The sequence below is a fragment of the Rattus norvegicus genome (genome assembly GCF_036323735.1).
Source record: "Rattus norvegicus strain BN/NHsdMcwi chromosome Y unlocalized genomic scaffold, GRCr8 chrY_unlocalized_30, whole genome shotgun sequence".
NCBI lineage: Eukaryota > Metazoa > Chordata > Mammalia > Rodentia > Muridae > Rattus > Rattus norvegicus.
The window spans coordinates 302,345-323,163 of NW_026947390.1; the positions used below are offsets into that span (position 1 = coordinate 302,345).

Here is a 20,819-nt window from a genome sequence, read left to right on the forward strand (position 1 = left end):
TATTGGACTTTGGGAAAGAGAGAATACCTAGGAACTTGAACTGTATGTCACAGGAATGGACCTGGGAATGGAATTATTATCCAGAAGATTCTCCTCCACCTAATGTTCCTAGATCTTTTTACCGATTCCAAGCCCCTGAACAACATTCTCTATTCCGAACATGTAAGTACTAATGAAGCAAAGAGAAGTCTCTAGCTTTAGAGATATATAGTAAGTAAAGGTTTCCAGTATGTCACAGGAGACACTCTTGGAAAGGGCACCCTCAAATCTGTTCATTGTAAGGAAAGCTGTTCAACAGTTAGACGATGGCAATTCTCAGTGAAATCTTCATTAGGCCCTCCCTGAAAATTCTCTTGTATCCTGGAGAGCCCTACCTTTTCTGTGATGTCACAAGTGTCATGGTGACAGCAACTGCCTCTTGGATATTCTTTGAGGACCTCTAGGTTTAACTCATTGACCCCTTATTCTGGCTAAACAGTCATTTGGGAGGGAGATAAAAGAGAAGGAAGCTGGCCTTCTGCCTTTGTATAAAAAAAAGGAAGAAATAAATGGTCCATGGGAAAGTTCAGTGAGACTTGGGTAGGGTTTGAGTTGGATTGCTGAAGAGATAGCCTTGATCTGAGCCTTCCACACATGGGAATCAGGAGTAGAAATCGTCTCAGAATCATCTGGACTTCACTGCTTGCTGTGGTTCCTGGAAGTCACAGAGTTTATATAATCAATTTCTTCATTCCAAAAGCCAGTTGTTGGGAAAGTTGTTCTACTGAGAGCTCATGGCTTTTACTCTTTTTGTCCTGAAGAAAATGGTCTGAAGAAACAAAGGAAAGACAAGTACTGTCTCTTCAGCTAAGTGTAAACGCCTCCATGCTTTGGATACCTGTAATGGAGTTTGTGTCTGACATTGATAATTGGGAAAGAAGAGCTTCTAGTTGAGACTTCATCATCTCAGACTTTCCACTAGTATTACTCTGAATACCATTCCCTGAGAGTGACTCTTCAGATTTCTCTGTCAATGGGTTTGATTAGCTGGTAGGTTTCTTTTCTTTCTTTCATTTTTTTTAATTTTTTATAAAAATTTATTGCTTTTTTAATTGGATATTTCTACATTTCCATTTCAAATATTAATTCCTTTCCCAGTTTCTTTTTCATAATTCTCCTATTCGATTTCGCTTTCCGTCTTCTATAACCCACCTTACTGCCCCCTGACATTGCCTTGAACCTGGAGTCAAACCCAGGGAGTACCAAGGACTTCTCCTTCCATTGGTGACCAACAAGGCCGTCCTTTGCCACATATGCAGTTGGAGCCATAGTTCTGTCCATGTACAGTCTTTGAATATTAGTTTAGTACCAGAAATCTCTGGTTCATTTGCATTGTTGTTCCTACGTGGTTCAAAGCACCTTCAGCTCTTCTAATCCTTTCTCAAAAATCTACCAAAAAGATGTCCGTTTTCAGTTCACTGGCAGCATAGACTCCTTAGCTTCATCACTCTTATCTACATTTGGTTGCTGAGTGTGTGTGTGTGTGTGTGTGTGTGTGAGTGTGTGTGTGTGTGTGTGTGTGTTTGTAGAGCTAAACAATAAATTCTCAACTGAGGAATATCAACATCCTTAGCCATCAGGTAAATGGAAATAAAAAAAAAAAATCCTGAGATTCCACAGCACACCAATCAGAATGACTAAGATATATTTTGAGCCTCATTCAGTTATGGTGTTTGGTGAATTTTTAACATGGACTTTGTGCAACTAGGTCAAGAATTTAGAATCCACAAATGACGAAGCCAAATAAACTACATCCTATCCTTATGAACCTATTGAAGTGGAAGATTCACTGTACCGCAAGCCACTTTGCTCCCGTCCCATGTCATGAACCTTATGTTTGGACTGAAGAAAGAATCATGGTAAAACATCCAAAACCCTCAAGTCTGGCCCTGGAAACACAGGAAGGTAGATATTAGAGAACTGCTATCTAATGCAACTGCAGAAGTGCATTATATAGTCAATGTTGTTCTTTGCTTTCTTAATTTCTGGTAATTTTTGGATAAAATAAGGATTTGGGAGTTTATCATTTAAGTAAATACAAAATATTTACACTGTTCTATTCACATTAGAGCTGGGCCCCCTTTGTTTCAAAATCGTACCAAAAAAAAAAAAGTAATCGGATAATAGAACATTTGATTACACATTCAGCAATATATATATATATATATATATATATATATATATATATATATTCCACTATCAAGTAATGTACAATAAGAAAATGTAATAAAATATTCACTCAATTAAAGGTCTTTAGGGAAAATACTGGCCTGTAGAAAAGAGAGATATCTGAGGAAATTGAACTATAGGCCAGAGGAATGTAACTAGGAATAAAATTAGTATCCAGTAGAATCTCCTGCACTCCATATTCCTAGATCTTTTCCACCCATGCCAAGCCACTGACTAACTTTCTCCATTCAGAGCATGTAACCACTAGTGATGCAGAGAGAATTCTGTAGATTTAGAGAGATGGAGTACGTAATGGTATCCACTGTGTCACAGCAGATGGACCTGGAAAGGAACCCTCGAATCTGGTCATTGTAAGGAAAGCTGTTCAGCAGGTAGGCCATGGCAGTTCTCAGTGACATCATAAATAGGACCTCCATGAAAAAATCTGTTGTAACTTGGACAGCCCTACCTTCTTCTGTGATGTAACAAGTGTTGTCCTGACAGGAACTGCCTCTCAGATATTGCTTCAGTACCTCTCCCCTTTACTAATTGGCCACTAATTCAGAGTAAATAGCCATTTGGGAAAGAGAACAAACAAGATGAAGAGATCACAGGTGGGGAGAAGGAAGCTTGACTTTTGTCTTAGTATAAAAAAATGAAGAAATAAGTGGTACTGGGGAAAGCTCAGAGAGCCCTTGGTAGGGGGTGAATGGTATTGCTGAAGAGATAGACTTGATCTGAGCCTTGCACATATGGTAATCAAGAGTTGGAAGCTTCACAGAAGCATCTGGACTTCCCAGTTCTTATAGTTCTGAGATGTCAGAGGGTTTTTATCATTCATTTCTTTATTCCAAATCCAAGAGTTGGAGAGTGCACAGTTGTTTTACTGATAGCTATGGCCTTTATTCTATTTGTCCAAAGTAAAGGTCCTAAAGAAGAAGGGATGGTCAAGTATTGTGTCCTCAGCTCAGAGTAAACTCCTCCAAGCTTTGGGTACCTATAGTGCAGTTTGTGTCTGACACTGATATCTGGGAGAGAGAAGTGCTTCTAGTTGAGACTTCAACATCTTTGTCTTTCCACTAGTATTGCTCTGAATACCACTTTATATTTTCGAGTAAATAACTGTGATTAGTTGATAGTTTTCCTTAATTTTATATCTTTATTGTTTTATTTGTTTTATCAAATTTTAGTGTTTTTAAACTGGATGAGTCTATATTTACATTTAAAATATTATTTCCTTTCTCAGTTTCCTGCCCATAAGATCACTACCTGTTCATAATCCTTTCTTCTCTAACCATACTTCTGCCCCTTGACATTCCCTTGAGCTGGGAGACAAACCAAGGTAGGACCAAGGGCTTCTCCTTCCATTGGTGCCAACAAGGCCATCCTCTGCCACATATGCATTTGGAGCCATACATCTGTCGGTCCATGTCATTCTTTGAATATTGGTTTAGTACCAGAAAGCTCTGGTTCATTGACATTTGGTGTTAACAGCACCTTCAACTATTGTAATCCTTTCTCAAAATCTACCAACAAGATGTCCATTTTCAGTTCACTGGTTTGCCACTAACATTCACTTCTGCATTTGACATGCTCTAACTGTGTCTCTCAGGAAATATCTATATATCCAGTTCCTGGTAGAATTCACTTCTTAGCTTCATAAATCTTATCTAGTTTGGGTGGCTGATATATATATATATATATATATATATATATATATATATATATATATATATATACTTTTGGTGGCTCCAACAGTTATGAAGTTAGGGGGAATTTTAATATGGATTCAGTGCAACTAGGACAAGAATGTAGAATCCACAAATTACAATGGCAAATAGATTCCCTCCTGTTCTTATGAAACTATTGAAGTTTAGGTTTCCCTGGTCCTGAAGTCATTCTTATCACTTCCCATCCTTCTCTATCTAATATTTGGCCTCAGGTAAGAATCATGGTAAAACATCCAAAAACCTCAAATCTAACCCTGAGACAATGGAACAGAGGTATTGAAGAACCGAGATCAAAAGGGACCTGAGAACCAAATTCTATACTCTGTGTGGTCATATGCTTTACTGTTATCTGGGAATTTTTGGATGAAATAGGAATTTGGAGTTTACCATTTGAAGTAGGTACACCCTATTTACACTGTTATAATCACTCTAGAGCTGGGCACTTTTGTTGAGAAAATCATGGCAGAAAATAGTAGTGGAAGAGAGAATTTTTGAGTACACATTCAGGAATAAGTATAAAGTCACCTATCAAGAAATATACAATAAAAATTGAAATACACATGCATTCAATTAAAGGTCTGTAGGGAAAATACTGGCCTTTGGGAAACAGAGAAAACGAAGAAAATTGAACTGTGTTTCAAGGGAATGAACCTGAGAAAATATTATCTAGAAGAATCTTCTAAACTCCTGTTCCTAAATCTTAGACCATGACTAACTTTTCCATTCAGAGCATGTACTAATGAAGCAAAGATAAGTCACTAGCTTTAGAGAGATGGAGTACGTAAACATTTCCTGTCATGCACCCAACCTCTCGCCAGCAAGAACGACGCGCGGACACCAGTATCCTTCTGCAGCAAAGCATTTATTGCATCTTGAAGAGGAAGAGACGGAGCCACAATATGGTGCTGCTTATATACACCCTAATGTGGTGTGTCCACCCCTTATTGGTCGCTTACCCATGATCTCATTGGCACGCCCTGGGGTGGGCAAAGTCTTGGCGTGAACACACTCTTGCACATTCGCACACAGCTAGTTTCCTGAAAGGAAGTCTGGATGGCGCAGCGAAGCCAGCACCATCTTGTAATGGCGAATGCTTTTGCCGCTTTCCACGTGGGGCACAGCGGAAGCCAGAGCCATCTTGTGATGGCGAATGCTATCGAGGCTTTCCACATCTTCCACTTTTTGTTTTACTAGAACGAGGCTTGTCTAGGCCTCTGCAGTTACATTCATCTGTTGTGGCTCCTGTCTTAGGTCATTCCTCTAGTGTCACAGCCATATCCGTCGTAGGTTAACCCTTTGGCCACCGGGCTCCATGTCTTAGATTGGTCTGTGCATAAGGAAAGTTGCCTGTCTCTGGATACCGCAGTGCTGTGTGACAGTAACTGCTAAACGACCTAGGGCGAACTCTACTATAGAGGTCAGCCAGAAAATGAGTTATTGGGGAAATCATGATCACCTTATCGTGTGCAATGAGGAAACCTCAGCAATGTAGAAGGGCTGATTAAAGAATCATTGAATCTCTCTTATCCTAGTGCAATGGGTCCACAAATCCATGGATTGCAAGAGCAGAGAACTCAGACGCTGACTAATTCCTGAGCATAGATAACCAAATTCCAGTGGAGGCCCCTTGCTCAATGGCCACAAGTGCTTGAGTGACAATGACCTTGTCATGTTTCTGTTGAGATCTGAGTTTGTAAACCAAACATAGCATGAACACTAATCCACAGCATATGGCTGTACCAAACAGAGCAACCCCCACCCATTCTTTGAAGTACTAGGAACCCAAATCCAAAGAGGCAGTGTGAGGGCTAGAGGTAGTTTCCGAGGGATCCATCCGCGAGTCATTTCTAGGCGTCAGAATTATTTGTGTCAGTCGTTCCAGTATCCAGAATGGGTTGTCTTCTTCATGCGGGAAAACACAAACAGCTCCCCTGGATCTTATTAAAATAGGTTCTAGGCCTTTCCATAGACCAGTCAAAACATCTTTCCATTTTACCATCTCTTTTGGTCTATCAGGCTCTGAACAGTGATGTTCAGCCGCAGTATGGCCTTGGGCATCAGTATTTAAAAAATTAAGGGTGAAGAGTGCCATGGAAACTGTTACTCTTGGTACTGGGGGTAGAGCCTCCTTGACTCCCCCTTTTTGTTTAATTAAATAGGATTTGAGAGTGCGATCGGCACTTTCTACAATTCCCTGTCCTTGAGGATTATACGGGAAACCAGTCAGATGAGTCACATCCATCTGGTGGCAGAATTGTTGAAATTTTTGAGAAGTATAAGCTGGTCCATTGTCTGTCTTAAGGAGTTTGGGTTTACCCCAATCACTCCACGCCTCGAGGCAATGTTGAATTACATGCGAGGCCTTTTTCCCCTGTTAGAGGTGTAGCAAACATGATGCCAGAGCATGTATCAATAGAAACATGCAGATACTGAAGTCTTCCAAAAGAAGGGATATGAGTAACATCCATTTGCCAGACCTGTAGCAGTCGGATTCCTTGTGGATTAACTCCCACATGGGGTACAGGCAGGAATTGACAAAACTTTGACGTTGGGTAACTATCTCCCTAGCTTCTTTTCTAGTCAAAGCAAATCGGCAGCGTAAACTTTCAACTGTCACATGTAATTGTCTGTGAAATTCTCTTGCTACGTCTAACTGGGGGGACAAGGCTACTGCAATCACTATAGTAGCTTGGTCTTCTAGGTCATTTCTGCGGGACATTTGAAGAGGAAGGCCCGAGTGAGCTCTAATAGGTGTATATAAATACAGGGGATCTCCTGCCAAAAAGGGTAGATTGGATTTGTTGAAATATCTGAGCAAGTTTACTGGAAGGCCTGAGTAGTCCAGCCACCTCAAGAACCTTAACTGCATTAACCACATAGGAGGAATCTGAAACAATGTTAAGCGGGCCTGGGAAGGCTTCAAGGACCTCAGGCACCACTAAACATTCTACAACTTGGGGTGAGGTTTCATTATATTGCTTATATTCTACCTTATTATTGACCACATAAGCACCTACACCAGTTTTTGACCCATCTGTATACACTACAAGCCCATCAACAAGTGGTTCCTGAAACATTATGTGTGGGAACACAATGGCTTGGCTTAAGGCAAATTATAGGATCAGGTGTTTTGGATAATGATTATCAATATGTCCAGTAAAGGAAGTAACTAACACTGCCCAAGCATTTGAAGTAGAAGCTAATGTTTGAACCTAAATTGCTGTGTATGATATTATCAAAATTTTGGGTTCTTTCCCAAAATGTGTAACAGCTGGTTTCAACCCACGGAGTGCAAGCTGAGCAACCTGGATACCAGTCAATAATCTTAGCAGGAGATGCATTGAGATGGATCCACAATAAAGGCCCATTCTGCCACAAGACAGCAGTTGGTAATTGTATAGTTTTGAAAACACATAAATCAAAAGGCTTGGTTTCATCAATGCGCTGTAATTGAGCATCCTGTAAGCCACTTTCTACAACTTGTAAGGCCTGGTTTGCGACTGGCGTCAATGTTCTCGGAGAGGAGATGTCAGGATTCCCTTCCAATATATCAAATAAAGGTTTCAACTCATCAGAGGGAATCTTTAAAAATGGTCTCAGCCAATTTATATCTCCCAATATTTTTTGGAAATCATTTAAGGTATGTAAATGGTCTCTGCGAGTCTCTAATTTCTGAGGAACTATTTTTCAGGATAAATGACCGATCACAGAAATAAGCCAATTTCTGGAATTTGAACCTTTTCTGTAGCGACTTGTAGTCCCCATGAGCCAATGTTTTCATTAAGATGGGATATGAGGTCTGTAAGGCTGTTAAATCTCTATGGCACTTAAGAATATCATCCATGTAATGGATCAAAAGCAAAGATGGAAATTGCTTCCTTATAAGTTCAAGAGCTAGTTGCACATATAGTTGCACATAGCAGGGCTATTGGACATGCCTTGAGGCAGGACCTACCACTGAAATCTCTTATCAGGTTCAAGATGATTAACAGCTGGTATAGTAATTGCAAACCTCTGTCTGTTTTGTGGGCACAAGGGAATGGAAAAGAAACAGTCTTTAATATCTTTAAATATTATCTTCCATTGTTTAGGTAAGGCAGAGAGCAAGGGTAGGCCTCGTTGGATTGAGCCAAATAAACGCATCAGTGCATTAATAGCTCTCAAATCATGGAGAAGTCTCCACTTTTCTGATTTTTTTTCTTTATCACAAAAATAGGAATATTCCATGGTGAAATAGAGGGTTCTAAATGACCAAGCTGCAATTGTTCATTAACTAACTTAGTGGCAGCTTCCAATTTTTCAGAGGATAGAGGCCATTGAGGAATCCATGTGACTTCCTCTGTAAGCCAGGGTATGGGCATAGAACCCTTAATGGCCCCTAGGAAAAACCCAGGCCATGCCTTCCTACATTACCTTCTTGTGGGACTGGTTCTAATCTTCCTTGTTCTTTTTTTCCTAATCCCTTCCCTTCCTTGTAACCCATTCTCTTCATAATCTCAACAGCTTGTTGAGAATACTCATTGGTCAATGTCGGTCCTAGATCCTGTAAGATGTCCCTCCCCCACAGGTTAACAGGAAGAGGGAGGACGTAAGGTATTAACCTTCCTGATTGGCCTTCTGGAGCATGCCAGATCAAGGAACGTGAACAGATAGTGGGGCTGGCCTCATACCCTAATACTTGTAAGGAATAGGATGATTGAATGACAGGCCATGCCTTAGGCCACCAGCTGGAGGAGATAATACTCTTATCAGCCCCTGTATGTAGAATCCCCATAAAAGTTTCCCCTTCTATATTCAACTCTAAAGAGGGTCTGGAATTAAGGTCCATCATTAAATAAGCATAATCCGTCCCAGAAGAGCCAAACTTCGCGGTGTCTCTAGGGACGCCAGAAGAAGGAAAATGATCATGTAAACTTGAAAGGATAATCAATTGAGCAATCCTGTCACCTGAGGAGATGGAAAAAATGCCTTGAGGGCAAGAGCAGAGAACTTGAAGTTCGCCCGTTTAATTTTGATCTATTATTCCAGAGTGAACAATAAGTCCCTTTAAGGTTAAAGACGATCGACCCAAAATAAGGTCGACACTTCCCACGGATAAGGGGCCTTTGTAGTCAGTGGGGACACGTTGTACACCCATCTGTGGATTTAGCTTGAATTGGGTGGTGGAACGGAGGTCCTCTCCTGTTGAGCCTATTGTAGCTCTGTGGACCAAGGTGTCCACTTGCTGTGAGGTGGAATCCCATATGTTTTGGGGCCCTGAGATTTGGGGGCCAGATACTCGTTTTTTCACCCCATTCTGCCTGGGAAGGACCAGGCTGAATTAGCCTGCCTCTGATATCTTTAAGTGAGCAACACTCACTGGCCCAGTGATAGCCTTTCACACACTTAGTACACAGTCCTGGTGCTCTCCTCTTTGTGAGGGCCTGACACTCTTCTTTCAGATGTCCTGGTTTTCCACAGTTATAGCAGACCCTCCGATCACATGTATCTGAGCGCTTTTGGCCCTGTAGGATAGCAACCGCGAGGCCAGCATTAGTAAGCAGGCCTCCAAGTTCTTGGCAAACTCTCAGCCAGTCCTGTAACCCTTTGAAATTACTAGGTGTAATAGTTTCTCTGCATTCCTGTGTGGCTTGTTCATATACCAACTGCTCCACTAAAGGTTATTGCCTGTTCAGGGTCTCCAAAGATCCTGCCTGCTGCCTCTGTCATCCTAGCCACGAAGTCTGAGAATGGGCTCCTGGGGGCCTTGTATAACTTTGTTAAGTGTCCCCCAGACTCTCCCTTCCTGGAAAGTGCCTTCCATGCCTTAATGGCAGCAGCGAAGATTTGAGTGTATGCTCCCCAGTTATAATTTGATTATTGGCATACTGCCCTTGTCCTGTTAACAGGTCAAGTCTCCAATCTCTCTGATCGCCTTCAGCAATGGCATTGACTTTGGCCTGTCCCTGAGAGGCGTCATACCACAAGGCTTTCCATTCCATATATTGTCCCATATTAGGGAGCTCAGACTTCACTGTTGTCTGCCAGTCTCCTGGAGTCACGGCCAGAGTAGCAAGCCTCTCGACTTGAGAAATGGTGAAATAGGCACTAACTCCATTGTTATGGATCGACTTGGCAAGTTCCTTAGTTTGAATATATTCTACTGGTGCGTGAACACGGCCTCCATCAGCATCCTCAAACACCAGAAATGCCTGCTGTATCTTTTCTGTTCATCTTTAGTGAGAAAGGAATCTGAGTGAAATCTTTCCATATAAAGTGGAGGGGCGCTGGGGCTTATAGGCCAGAAAACTGTATGGTTTCCACCTCCCACTTTCTTCTGTCTTTTACCCAACCTGTTAGCTCATCGTTCATCTGGGTGGTATCTTTCTTCTTCATAGACATCTGGCTCATCTTCTAAATCCTCTTCCTCAGAGGGCCTAAGCTCGTCTGTTTCTGAACTATCAAGCCCCAAAGCCTCTAACTCCTTTACCAGATAAAGGCTTTTCTTTTTCGGGGCTTTCTCCTCCTTTCCATGTTTCTCTCCCGGGGCGTCCTTTCCCCTATTTCTCGATTCCTTGGATCTAACGTCCTAGAAAGGGCCTTTTTTCTTAGATGTACATTTTCTCTTTGAGCTCTTTAATCTTTCATTCCGCTCTATTTGTGACATGCTGTCCTGTAACCCCCCTAATGCCCCCTGTCCTGCTATTACTGTTGAGTGGCATTTCTCAATTTCTAGGTACGACTTCTGACTGTTCCTAGTGGCAGCCGCAAAATTGAAAACCAAAAGAGAAAGAATGAGCGCTGCCAAAACGATAACAAAAGCTTCCACCGCATCTTCTAATGGGGGAGACAGATGAGAGAGATGAAGACCAAACATGCCTCTCAGATCTTACCTTCTCATCCTGCAGTTCTGGACCCTCTCCGCAAACGGAGGGTCTCCTCGGCCCCGGCAATGGTGAGGCATTATTTCCGGGTTTCGGCACCAAATATCGTATGCCCAACATCTCGCCAGCAAGAACTACGCGCGGCCACCAGGATCCTTCTGCAGCAAAGTGTTTATTGCATCTTGAAGAGGAAGAGAACGAGACCCAGAATGGCACTGCTTATATACACCCTAATGTGGCGAGTACATGCCTGATTGGTCGCTTACACATGATCTCATTGGCATGCCCCGGGGTGGGCAAAGACTTGGAGTGAACACATTCTTGCACATGCGCACACAGCTAGTTTCCTGAAAGGAAGTCGGGATCACACAGCGGAAGCCAGCACCATCTTGTAATGGCGAACGCTATCGCGGCTTTCCACATGGAGCAAAGCAGAAGCCAACGCCATCTTGTGACGGCAAATGCTATTTTGGCTTTCCACAATTTCCGCTGTGTCACAGAAAACATACCTGGAAAGGGCACCCTCAATCTGGTCAATGTAAGGAAAGCTCTTTAACAGATAGGCCATGGCAGGTCTTAGAGACATCATCATTAGTTCATTCCTGAAAAATCTCTAGTTTCCTGGAGAGACAAAGCTTCTTCTGTGATGTCACAAATATTGCTGTGACTGCAACTGATATTTAGATGTTCCTTCATTACCTCTAGGGTTTACTAATTGGCCTCTAAGTCATTTGGGAGTGAGAAAAATGAAGATGAAGAGATATGAGAAGTTAATTAAGCTGGCTTTCTGTCTTTGTAAAAAAAAAAAAGACAGACATATGTGGTCCTCGGAAAGTTCAGTGAGGCCAAGATAGGAGTTGTGTGGTATCGCTAAAGAGATATCCTTGATCTGAAACTTCCACATATGGGAATCATGAGCTGCGAGCCTCTCAGAAGCATCTGGACTTTGCTGTTCTTATGGTTCCTAAAATTCAGAGAGTTTATACCATTCATTTCTTTATTACAAAAGCCAAGTATTTTCAAGAGCACAATTGTTATCCTCAGCTCATGACCTTTACTGTTTTTGTCAAGAAGAAAGGTACTAACGAAGAATGGAAGTACAAATATTGTGTTGCTAAACAACATGCTTTGGACACCTATAGTGAAGTTTTTGTCTGACACTAATATTACCGAGACAGAAGTGCTTCTAGTTGAGACTTCATCATCTCAGTCTTTCCACTAGTATTACTCTACCACTTCAGATTTCCGAGTCAATATATGTGATTACTTGGCAGCTTTTACTTTGATTTATATCTTTCTTTTTTTTATTTTTTAGCAAATTTTATTGCTTTTTTTAACTGGATGTTTCTATATTTAAATTTCACATATTTTCCTTTCCCAGTTTTCTGCCATAAGATCCCTACACATTCCCATTTACTTCTTCTCTAACCAGCCTTTCTCCTGAATGACATTACCTTGAACTGAAAGATGTACAAGGGATTAGAAGGGCTTCTCTTTCCAATGTTGCCCAAAAAGTCCATCCATTGGCACATATGCATTTGGAGACATACCTCAGTCCATGTACTTTTTTGTATATACGTATAGTACGAGAAAGCCCTGGTTCATTGGCATTGTTGCTCTTATGGGGTTGAAAGTACCTTCAGCTCTTCTAATCATTTTTCAAAATTTACCAATAACAGGTCCGTTTTCAGTTCACTGGTTTGCTACTAGCATTCACTTCTGTATTTGACATGCTGTATCTGTGTCTCTCAGGAAATAACTTTTTCCAGTTCATGGCCGAATGCACTCCTTACCTTCATCAATCTTATCTAGTTAGTTTGGCTGATGTATATACATGATTTTGGTGGCTCCTACACCTATGTAGTTAAGTTGAAAGTTAACATAGGTTCTGCAAAACTATGTCAAGAATGTAGAATTCACAAATGACAGTTTCATATAATTCTCTTTCTGTGAACCTATTGAAGTAGATGTTTGACTGCTCCTCAAGGCATGTTTCTCCCTGCACATCATCCAGTATCTTAGGATTGGCCTGAAGAAAGAATCATGTTGAAACATCCTAAACCCTCAAGTCTAGCCATTGAAAACTGGAAGCTACGTAGTGTAGTACTGTTATCAAATGGGACTAGAGAACCGAATTCAATAGTGCAAAATGTCCTTTGTTTTCCTGATGTCTGGAAATTTTTCGTAAAATAAGGATTTGGGAGTTTATCATTTGAAGTAGGTTCACAGTATTTACACTTTTATAATCACTGTATGGCTGGACTCACTCGTGACAAAAATCAAGAAAATGGAATTGGACAACAAAATTTTTGAGTACACATTGAGGAATATTTACAAAGTCCCTCATCAAGGAATGTACAATAAGAAATTGAAATACAATATTCATTCTATTCAAGGTCTGTAGGGAAAGTGTTAACCTTTGAGAAACGGAGAAACCCTAGAAAATTGAACTGTATGTCACAAGAATGAACCTGTTACACATAGATTAAAAATATTATCTAGAAGAATCTCCTACACTCCATGTTCCTAGATCTTTTCTACCCATACCAAGCCCCTGACTAACTTTCTCCATTCAGAGAATGTAACCACTAATGAAGCAAAGTGAAGTATCTACTTTAGAGAGATGGAGTACATAAAGGTTTCCTCTGTGTCAAAGGAGACACACCTGAAAAGGGCACCCTAAAATCTGGTTAATGTAAGGAAATCTGTTCAGCAGGTAGGCCATGGCAGTTCTCCCTGACATCATCATTAGGCCCTCCCTGAAAACTCTCTTGTAACCTGGAGAGCACTGGCTTCTTCTGTGATGTCACAACTGTTGTCATGACTGCAACTGTCTCTCAGATATCCTTCAGTACCTCTAGGGTTTACTAATTTACCTCTAATTCAGAGAAAATTAGAGAGTGATAACAAAGTGGATGATGAGATTGGAAATGAGGGGAAGGAAGCTGGCCTTCTGTCTTGGTATAAAAAACAAGGAAGAAATATGTGGTCCTTTGGAAAGCTCAGTGAGTCCTTGGTAGGGATTGAGAGGTATCTCTGAAGAGATAGTCTCGAAACAGGGAAACAGGAGTTGGGAGACTCTCAAAAGCTTCTGGACTTCCCTGTTCTTATGGTTCCTGTATGTCAGAGGGTTTATATCATTCATTTCTTTATTCGAAAACCAAGTGTTATGAAGGGCACAGTTGAATTCCTGAGAGCTCATGACTGTACTTTTTTTGTATGTTGGGCTAGTACGAGAAAGCTCTGGTTCATTGGCATTGTTTTTCGTATGGGTTTGAAAACACCCTCAGCTCCTCTATCCTTTTTCAACATTTACCAACAAGAGGTCTGTATTCAGTTCACTGGTTTACTACTAGCATTCAATTATGTATTTGACATGCTATATCTGTGTCTCTCAAGAAATATTAATATCTGGATCCTGGAAGAATGCACTTCTTACCTTTGTAAATCTTATCTAGTTTTTTTGACTGATGTGTACATATATACTTTTGATGGCTCCAACACCTAAGTGTTTAAGTGGAATGTTAAAATGGATTCTGCCCAACTATGTCAAGAACATAGAACTCACAAATGACCATTTCAAAAATACTCCTTCCTGTTTTTATAAACTTATTTAAGTAAATGTTTTACTGGTCCTCAAGCCATTCTTCTCCCTGCCCATCATCTGGTATCTTATGTTTGTCTTTAAGATAGAATCATGTTAAAACCTCCTAAAACCTCAAATCTGGCCATAGGAATTCTGGAAGCTAAATAGTGTAGAACTGATATCAAATTGGACAAGAAACCAAATCCAATTACATGTTGTCCTTTGCTTTACTGATGTCTGGTAATTTTTTGAAAAAATAAGGATTTGGGAGTTTACCATTTGAAGTAGGTACACCATATTTACAATGTTATACTCACTGTATACGTGGGCCCCCTTTGTGACCAAAATCATTGCAGAGAATGGAATTGGAAAACAAAGTTTTTGTGTACACATTGAGGAATATTTACAAAGTCCCTTGTCATGCCCAACCTCGACTAACAAGACATGACCAACGAAGATCTTCTTCAAGCAGTTTTACTCAGGACCCTTGATACAATCTTCAGATCCCAGGGAATCCCCGGAGCACACTTAAATAGCTAGTGCTGGCCAATCCTAGCAAGCAATGTGGGTCAATCAGATAGGCTGTCACTATGCAGAAGCTAGTAGGCCAGGCAGGCATAGACAAATAAGGACTTGCTTACTACAAGGATAGTGCACCATTGGGAGGGTGGAAGGCGGAAACCAGTGCCATCTTTGAGGTCCACCACGTCACAGTGGCCTAGAATTCCCCCTTTTTGTTTAATTAATGAAGCGGGCAAAGGCACCACTGATCGTGGTGACCCCCACCCATCCCCCTGTCTTAGGATCATCTGTTCATTAAACCAGTCTTAGTACACCTCATCTCCCACAAGTTTCCATGCCATAGATAGAAGGTAGGTTGCCCATCACTGGGCAGGGTCACTCACACATACTCAGGCATGAGGTACAACAAGGTCTTCTGAGTGACCATAAGAGAGGCTTGAGGGGACTGTCCTGCTTCAATGGCTGCAAATACCTGTACCACCATAACTGTGCCGCCTCTGAACAAACCTCATTCTACATAGACACCACTGGCACACTAGGGAGACTAGCAGCAAGAGTCCAGCTAGGGTTCCCATACCCACCCACTCCCTCAGATGATTCATAGCAGCAGCAGTCCAAGATGACAATCCTGCAGCCAGTCTAGCATCTGGACGTGTGGAGTTCATCTTCAGGATGGCTACATGTAGCTGATCCATTAAGGAATCAAATTCTCCTGGCCAATTGCCTAGAAGATAACTTGACAACTGTTTAACCAAATTAGAAGAGTGGGCTTAAAGTCATGACGTATTGTCATGAGTCTCGGGAACACCGATAGTATCCCCCACCGGGGCTCTGTTTGGACCAGCATTTGGGTCACACCGAGAAGTGTCAGCAACAGCAGGATCATCATTCTTGTAGCACCTCCTTGTCAATCTTTCAGGGACCCACAACGGATCTTGCCGATCCTGAGGAAACACACAAGCAGACACTCTTGCCCATGCCAACACGGGATCTGGTCCATGCTATAAGCCAATGATCACATCTTTCCATTTCACATAACTTTCAACGTGCCCGCCCGACACTGATGTCGGTCAGCGGCAGAAAGGCTGTCATCAACCAAAATTAAAAAAAAAAAAAAAATAAGAGTAAAAGTGTCTAAGGATATCTGTTCCTTGGGGATTCTACCATGGCCTAATCCCCCTTTTTGTTTAATTACGCATTCCTTCAAGGTACAATGTACTTGCTCAACACCACCTTGACGTTGGGGATTATAAGGCAGGTCATGGCACATCCATCCATTTATAAAAGAATTTGAAAGATTTGGCAGTTTATGCTGGGCCATTATCAGTTTTTAAATGTTGAGGCTTTCCCCAAGCAGCCCAGGATTATAGGCAGAGTCCAACATTTCGTGCATTTTCTCCACTCATAAGGGTAGCATGAATGACACCTCAACAAATATCCACAGAATCATGAATGTATTTTAGAGTCCCAAATCCAGATATGTGAGTTACATCCATTTGCCAAAACTTTAGGGGCAAGAGGCCTCTAGGATTAATCCCTACACTAGGGGGATGGTGAAAAGTGATACACTGTTGACATCCTAAAACTATCTGTACAGCATCTTCTCAGGACAGATGAAACTTCTGCTCTAAGGTCTTCGTAGGAACATTAAATTGTTTATGAAACTGTTGGGCTTGATCCAATGATGAGCTAAAGAATATGAACTCCATGAGGGTACATCTATCCACAAGATCATTTCACTAACTGAGAGGAATAGGCAAAGCTTTATGAGCTCTAATATTTTGGACAAAAAACTTGTGACCTCTTTCTCAGATCAATTCCTGAAGTTCCCACAGCAGCTGGCATACCGTGCTCCTAATTTTAATAGGGCCATCCACTTCTAATATTTTAACTGCATTATGAAGTATCATGAATCAGAGAGCAAATTAAAGGCAAAAGAACACTTTTTATACACTTCCTGCACAATCTTGAGTTCAATTATTTGTGGAGAGCTGGGTTGATATTGACACAAAATTGGCTCTTGATGGTTAATCACATAAGCTCCACAGCCATTTTTGGATCCATCTGTAAAAATGTTTGGCGCCACCTGTATAGGAACACTGAAAGATCACGGGATGTTCTATAAGAAGGATAGCCAAGAGTGTTATGGATAATGATTATCTATCACTCTATGGAATCCACAGCATAGTATAGCCCAATCATCCACAGTACCACACAAGATCTTCATCTGCTGACCTCTATAGGGCACAATGATTGAGGTTGGCAAAAACCAAATTATTGTATGCACTGTAGGATCCATTCACGGTTAATCATGCAACTGCTGTAGGATAATATTCTACTGTTCTAGCTGGAGAAGCATTGGGATAAACCCAAAGCAGAGGGCCATCTTGCCACAACAATCCTATGGGCTGCATGTAGGTGGCTAGAATTCATAGGACAATGTCTGCCCCCTCCTTCCATCGATGTTAAATTGTGCCTTGTAATCCTTTTTCAACCTTCTTTAAAGCTTCCCTTGCTTCATTAGTCAATTGTCTAGGAAAATCCAAGGCTGAATCCCCAATTAAAGTATTATAGAATGGTTTTAATTCATAATTTGGTAATTTTAAATGACATCTGACCCAATTAATATCTCCTAGTAATTTTGCAAATTCATTAAGAGTCTTAAGATTTTCTTTCCTCAATTCAACCTTTTAAGGGATAATGGTATAAGGACATAGTTTTAATCTTAATTAATTTACAAAATTGCCCTTTTGTATCTTTTCTGTGGCAATAATCAAATCCCCTACCTTCTAGCAATTTAACTAAATTTCCATATACTAAATCTAAAATCTCTTCATTCTTTTCAGTTAAAAGGATATCATCTGTAAAATGGAGCGCAGGAAACATCTGTCTTATTGGGACAATGGCATTAACCACAAAAACGTGACACATAGAAGGACTATTGGCCATACCCTGTGGTAAAACTACCCATTCTAGTCGTTGATCAGGTTCTTCATGATTGCATGATGGAACAGTAAAAGCAAATCTTTCACTATCCCTTGGACAAAGCGGTATAGAGAAAAAGCAATCTTTTTTTTTTTTTTTTTAAGATGCAGAAAGGAAATTCCTCATTTTTTCTTTACTCATTAAAACTGGAGCTGAATATGTAGATTGTATATAATTATGTTTTTTTATTAACTTGAGTATTTCTTATATACATTTCGAGTGTTATTCCCTTTCCCGGTTTCCGGGCAAACATCACCCTCCCCCCTCTCCTTCCTTATGGGTGCCCCCCTCCCAACCCTCCCCCCATTGCCGCCCTCCCCCCATAGACTAGTTCACTGGGGGTTCAGTCTTAGCAGGACCCAGGGCTTCCCCTTCCACTGGTGCTCTTACTAGGATATTCATCGCTACCTATGGGGTCAGAGTCCAGGGTCAGTCCATGTATAGTCTTTAGGTAGTGGCTTAGTCCCTGGAAGCTCTGGTTGCTTGACATTGTTGTACATATGGGGTCTCGAGCCCCTTCAAGCTCTTCCAGTTCTTTCTCTGATTCCTTCAATAGGGGACCTATTCTCAGTTCAGTGGTTTGCTGCTGGCATTCGCCTCTGTATTTGCTGTATTCTGGCTGTGTCTCTCAGGAGCGATCTACATCCGGCTTCTGTCGGTCTGCACTTCTTTGCTTCGTCCATCTGGTCTAATTGGGTGGCTGTATATGTATGGGCCACATGTGGGGCAGGCTCTGAATGGGTGTTCCTTCAGTCTCTGTTTTAATGAGAAAAAGCAATCTTTTATATCAATCACTACAGCAGACCAACAGTCTGGCAGAGAGGATAAAAGAGGAAGCCCGAGTTGCACTGGGCCCATGATTTGCATCTGTTGATTAATAACTCGTAAATCATGCAACAGTCTCCATTTCCCTGACTTCTTTTTAATCACATATATTGGGATGGTTTTATATGCTTGGTAGACAGCTTTAGCTGTGGCAAGCTTCTCAGAAAAAGCAACCACTGAGGAACCCACACAGGCTGCTCTGTTTTCCAGGTAATGGGAACGCTTCCTCAGCGGCCCCATGGAAAAACCCCGTTCCTGATACTTTTCTCTCTGTTGGGCAGTTATAGGGCTAGTCCTACCCTGCATTTGTTTCCCTATTCCTTTACCGAGAAAGTAGCCCATATGTTTCATAATCTTTAGTGAAGTTTCAGAATGCTCAGTGGTCAATTTGAAACCCATATCTTTCAGCAAATCTCTCCCCAAAAGGGATATGGGTGAATCCAACACATAGGGTTGCATAACTCCTGAATGCCCTTCCTGATCTCTCCAACTCACTTGTCTTGCACTTATATCAGCAGCTCTTGCATAATCGAGACCTTGTAATGTTTGAGATGAGGCCTGTATTGGTTATCCAGAGATCCAATCTTTCTTAGCTATTATACTTCTATCAGCCCCTTTGTCCAACTGCACTAAGATCCTTTTACCATCTACCCTTAGCTCCATTACTGGGCATTGGTTTAAACCCAAGGCTAAAAATGTAATGTTGGAGACTGTGGAAATGAAACCATTCTCTCCTCTCCCAGTAGAGTGGTCTACAAATCTTTCATAAAGCTAGGTAAAAGTAATATTTGGGCTATTCTCTCCCCAGGGGAAATGGCAGTAATCCCTTTCAGGGATTCCACCATGATCTTGACTATCCCGGTATAATCTGGGTCAGTAACTCTTGGATGGACATGTAGTCCATTTAAATCTGTAGATGATCTCCCTATAAGTAACCCTACTGGCCCAGGTTCAAGGGGTCCTTTAAAATCAGTTTCTGTCAACTAGACCCCCATTCTAGGAGTTAGCACGAGTCTGTTGGTGCAGCAGAGGACCAGTCCTGTGGAGCACTAAGTGGCTCACCTTGTCCTCTCGGATGGCGAAAGGAAGGTCATATCTCGTGACTCTGTTCTTCATCCTGATTCTCGACTGGCCCATATATTTGTAGGTCCTGGTGTCTTAGACCCGGCTGTCCATTTTTTGGACCTGCTACACCAAAACCCGAGCTAAGAGGCTTCCCATTGATGTCTTTTACTGAGTGGCACTCATGAGTCCAATGGTTCCCTTTTTTGGAGTTGGGGCACAAACCTTGTTGCCTTGGGCGTTGGCCAATTCCTATACTGAATAGACTTCTCCTTTCTCATATTGCCTTTTTAGGTGCCCCTGTTGATCACACTTAACACACACTCCTGAACTTCCTCCTTTTCTCTGCGTCATCTGCATAACAGCATCCACAAGTCCAGTATTATACAAAGGTCCCCCTATTTCTCTACAGACCTTCATCCAAGCTTCAAGTCCCTTATACTTGTACGGAATGATAGCTGCTCGATATTCCTTTGTGAACTGTTCATATACCAACTGTTTAATCAAGGGCATAGCCGTATCGGGGTCACCAAAGACTCTCCCTGCTGCTTCCACTAATCGGGCTACAAAGTCAGAGAATGGCTCCATAGGTCCTTGAAGGATCTTGATGAGGTTTCCACTCACTTCTCCCTTATTAGGTAAGGATTTCCATGCCTTGGTTGCAACTTCATTAATCTGCTGGTAAACCTGTCCTGGATACCCTGTCTGAGCATTGGCAAAGCGTCTCTGACCCAGCAGCATATCTCCATCCCAGGCAGTCTGGCTGCCCCCCACCCCGCTGCCAAATTAGAGGCAGCTTGTTCATTGGGAAACTCAATAAGAAAAGCTCTCCAGTCCAAATACTGTCCCAGTCTGAGACAGGCCTGAGCAAGTTTAATCCAATCACTAGGAGTCATGCAAAATCTGTGTCAGACCTCAGTCTGAGGTATGGTAAATGAGGCCATAATGCCATATGTCCTACTGATTTTATCAAGAACTTGATCACCTTAAAGTCTAAAGGCTCATGATACCTTTGTTGATTAGCATCCACATAAACAG

At 41.6% G+C, this 20,819-nt stretch overlaps 1 long non-coding RNA gene across 1 annotated transcript; it reads left to right on the forward strand.

Annotated features, from left to right (window-relative positions):
• The first annotated feature begins 211 nt into the window (after positions 1-211).
• Positions 212-18,040, forward strand: LOC134484695 (uncharacterized). The gene is made up of 3 exons (XR_010062353.1): positions 212-1,029; positions 1,748-1,944; positions 17,756-18,040. It is a non-coding gene; the product is annotated as an uncharacterized LOC134484695 (long non-coding RNA).
• The last annotated feature ends 2,779 nt before the right edge of the window (positions 18,041-20,819 follow it).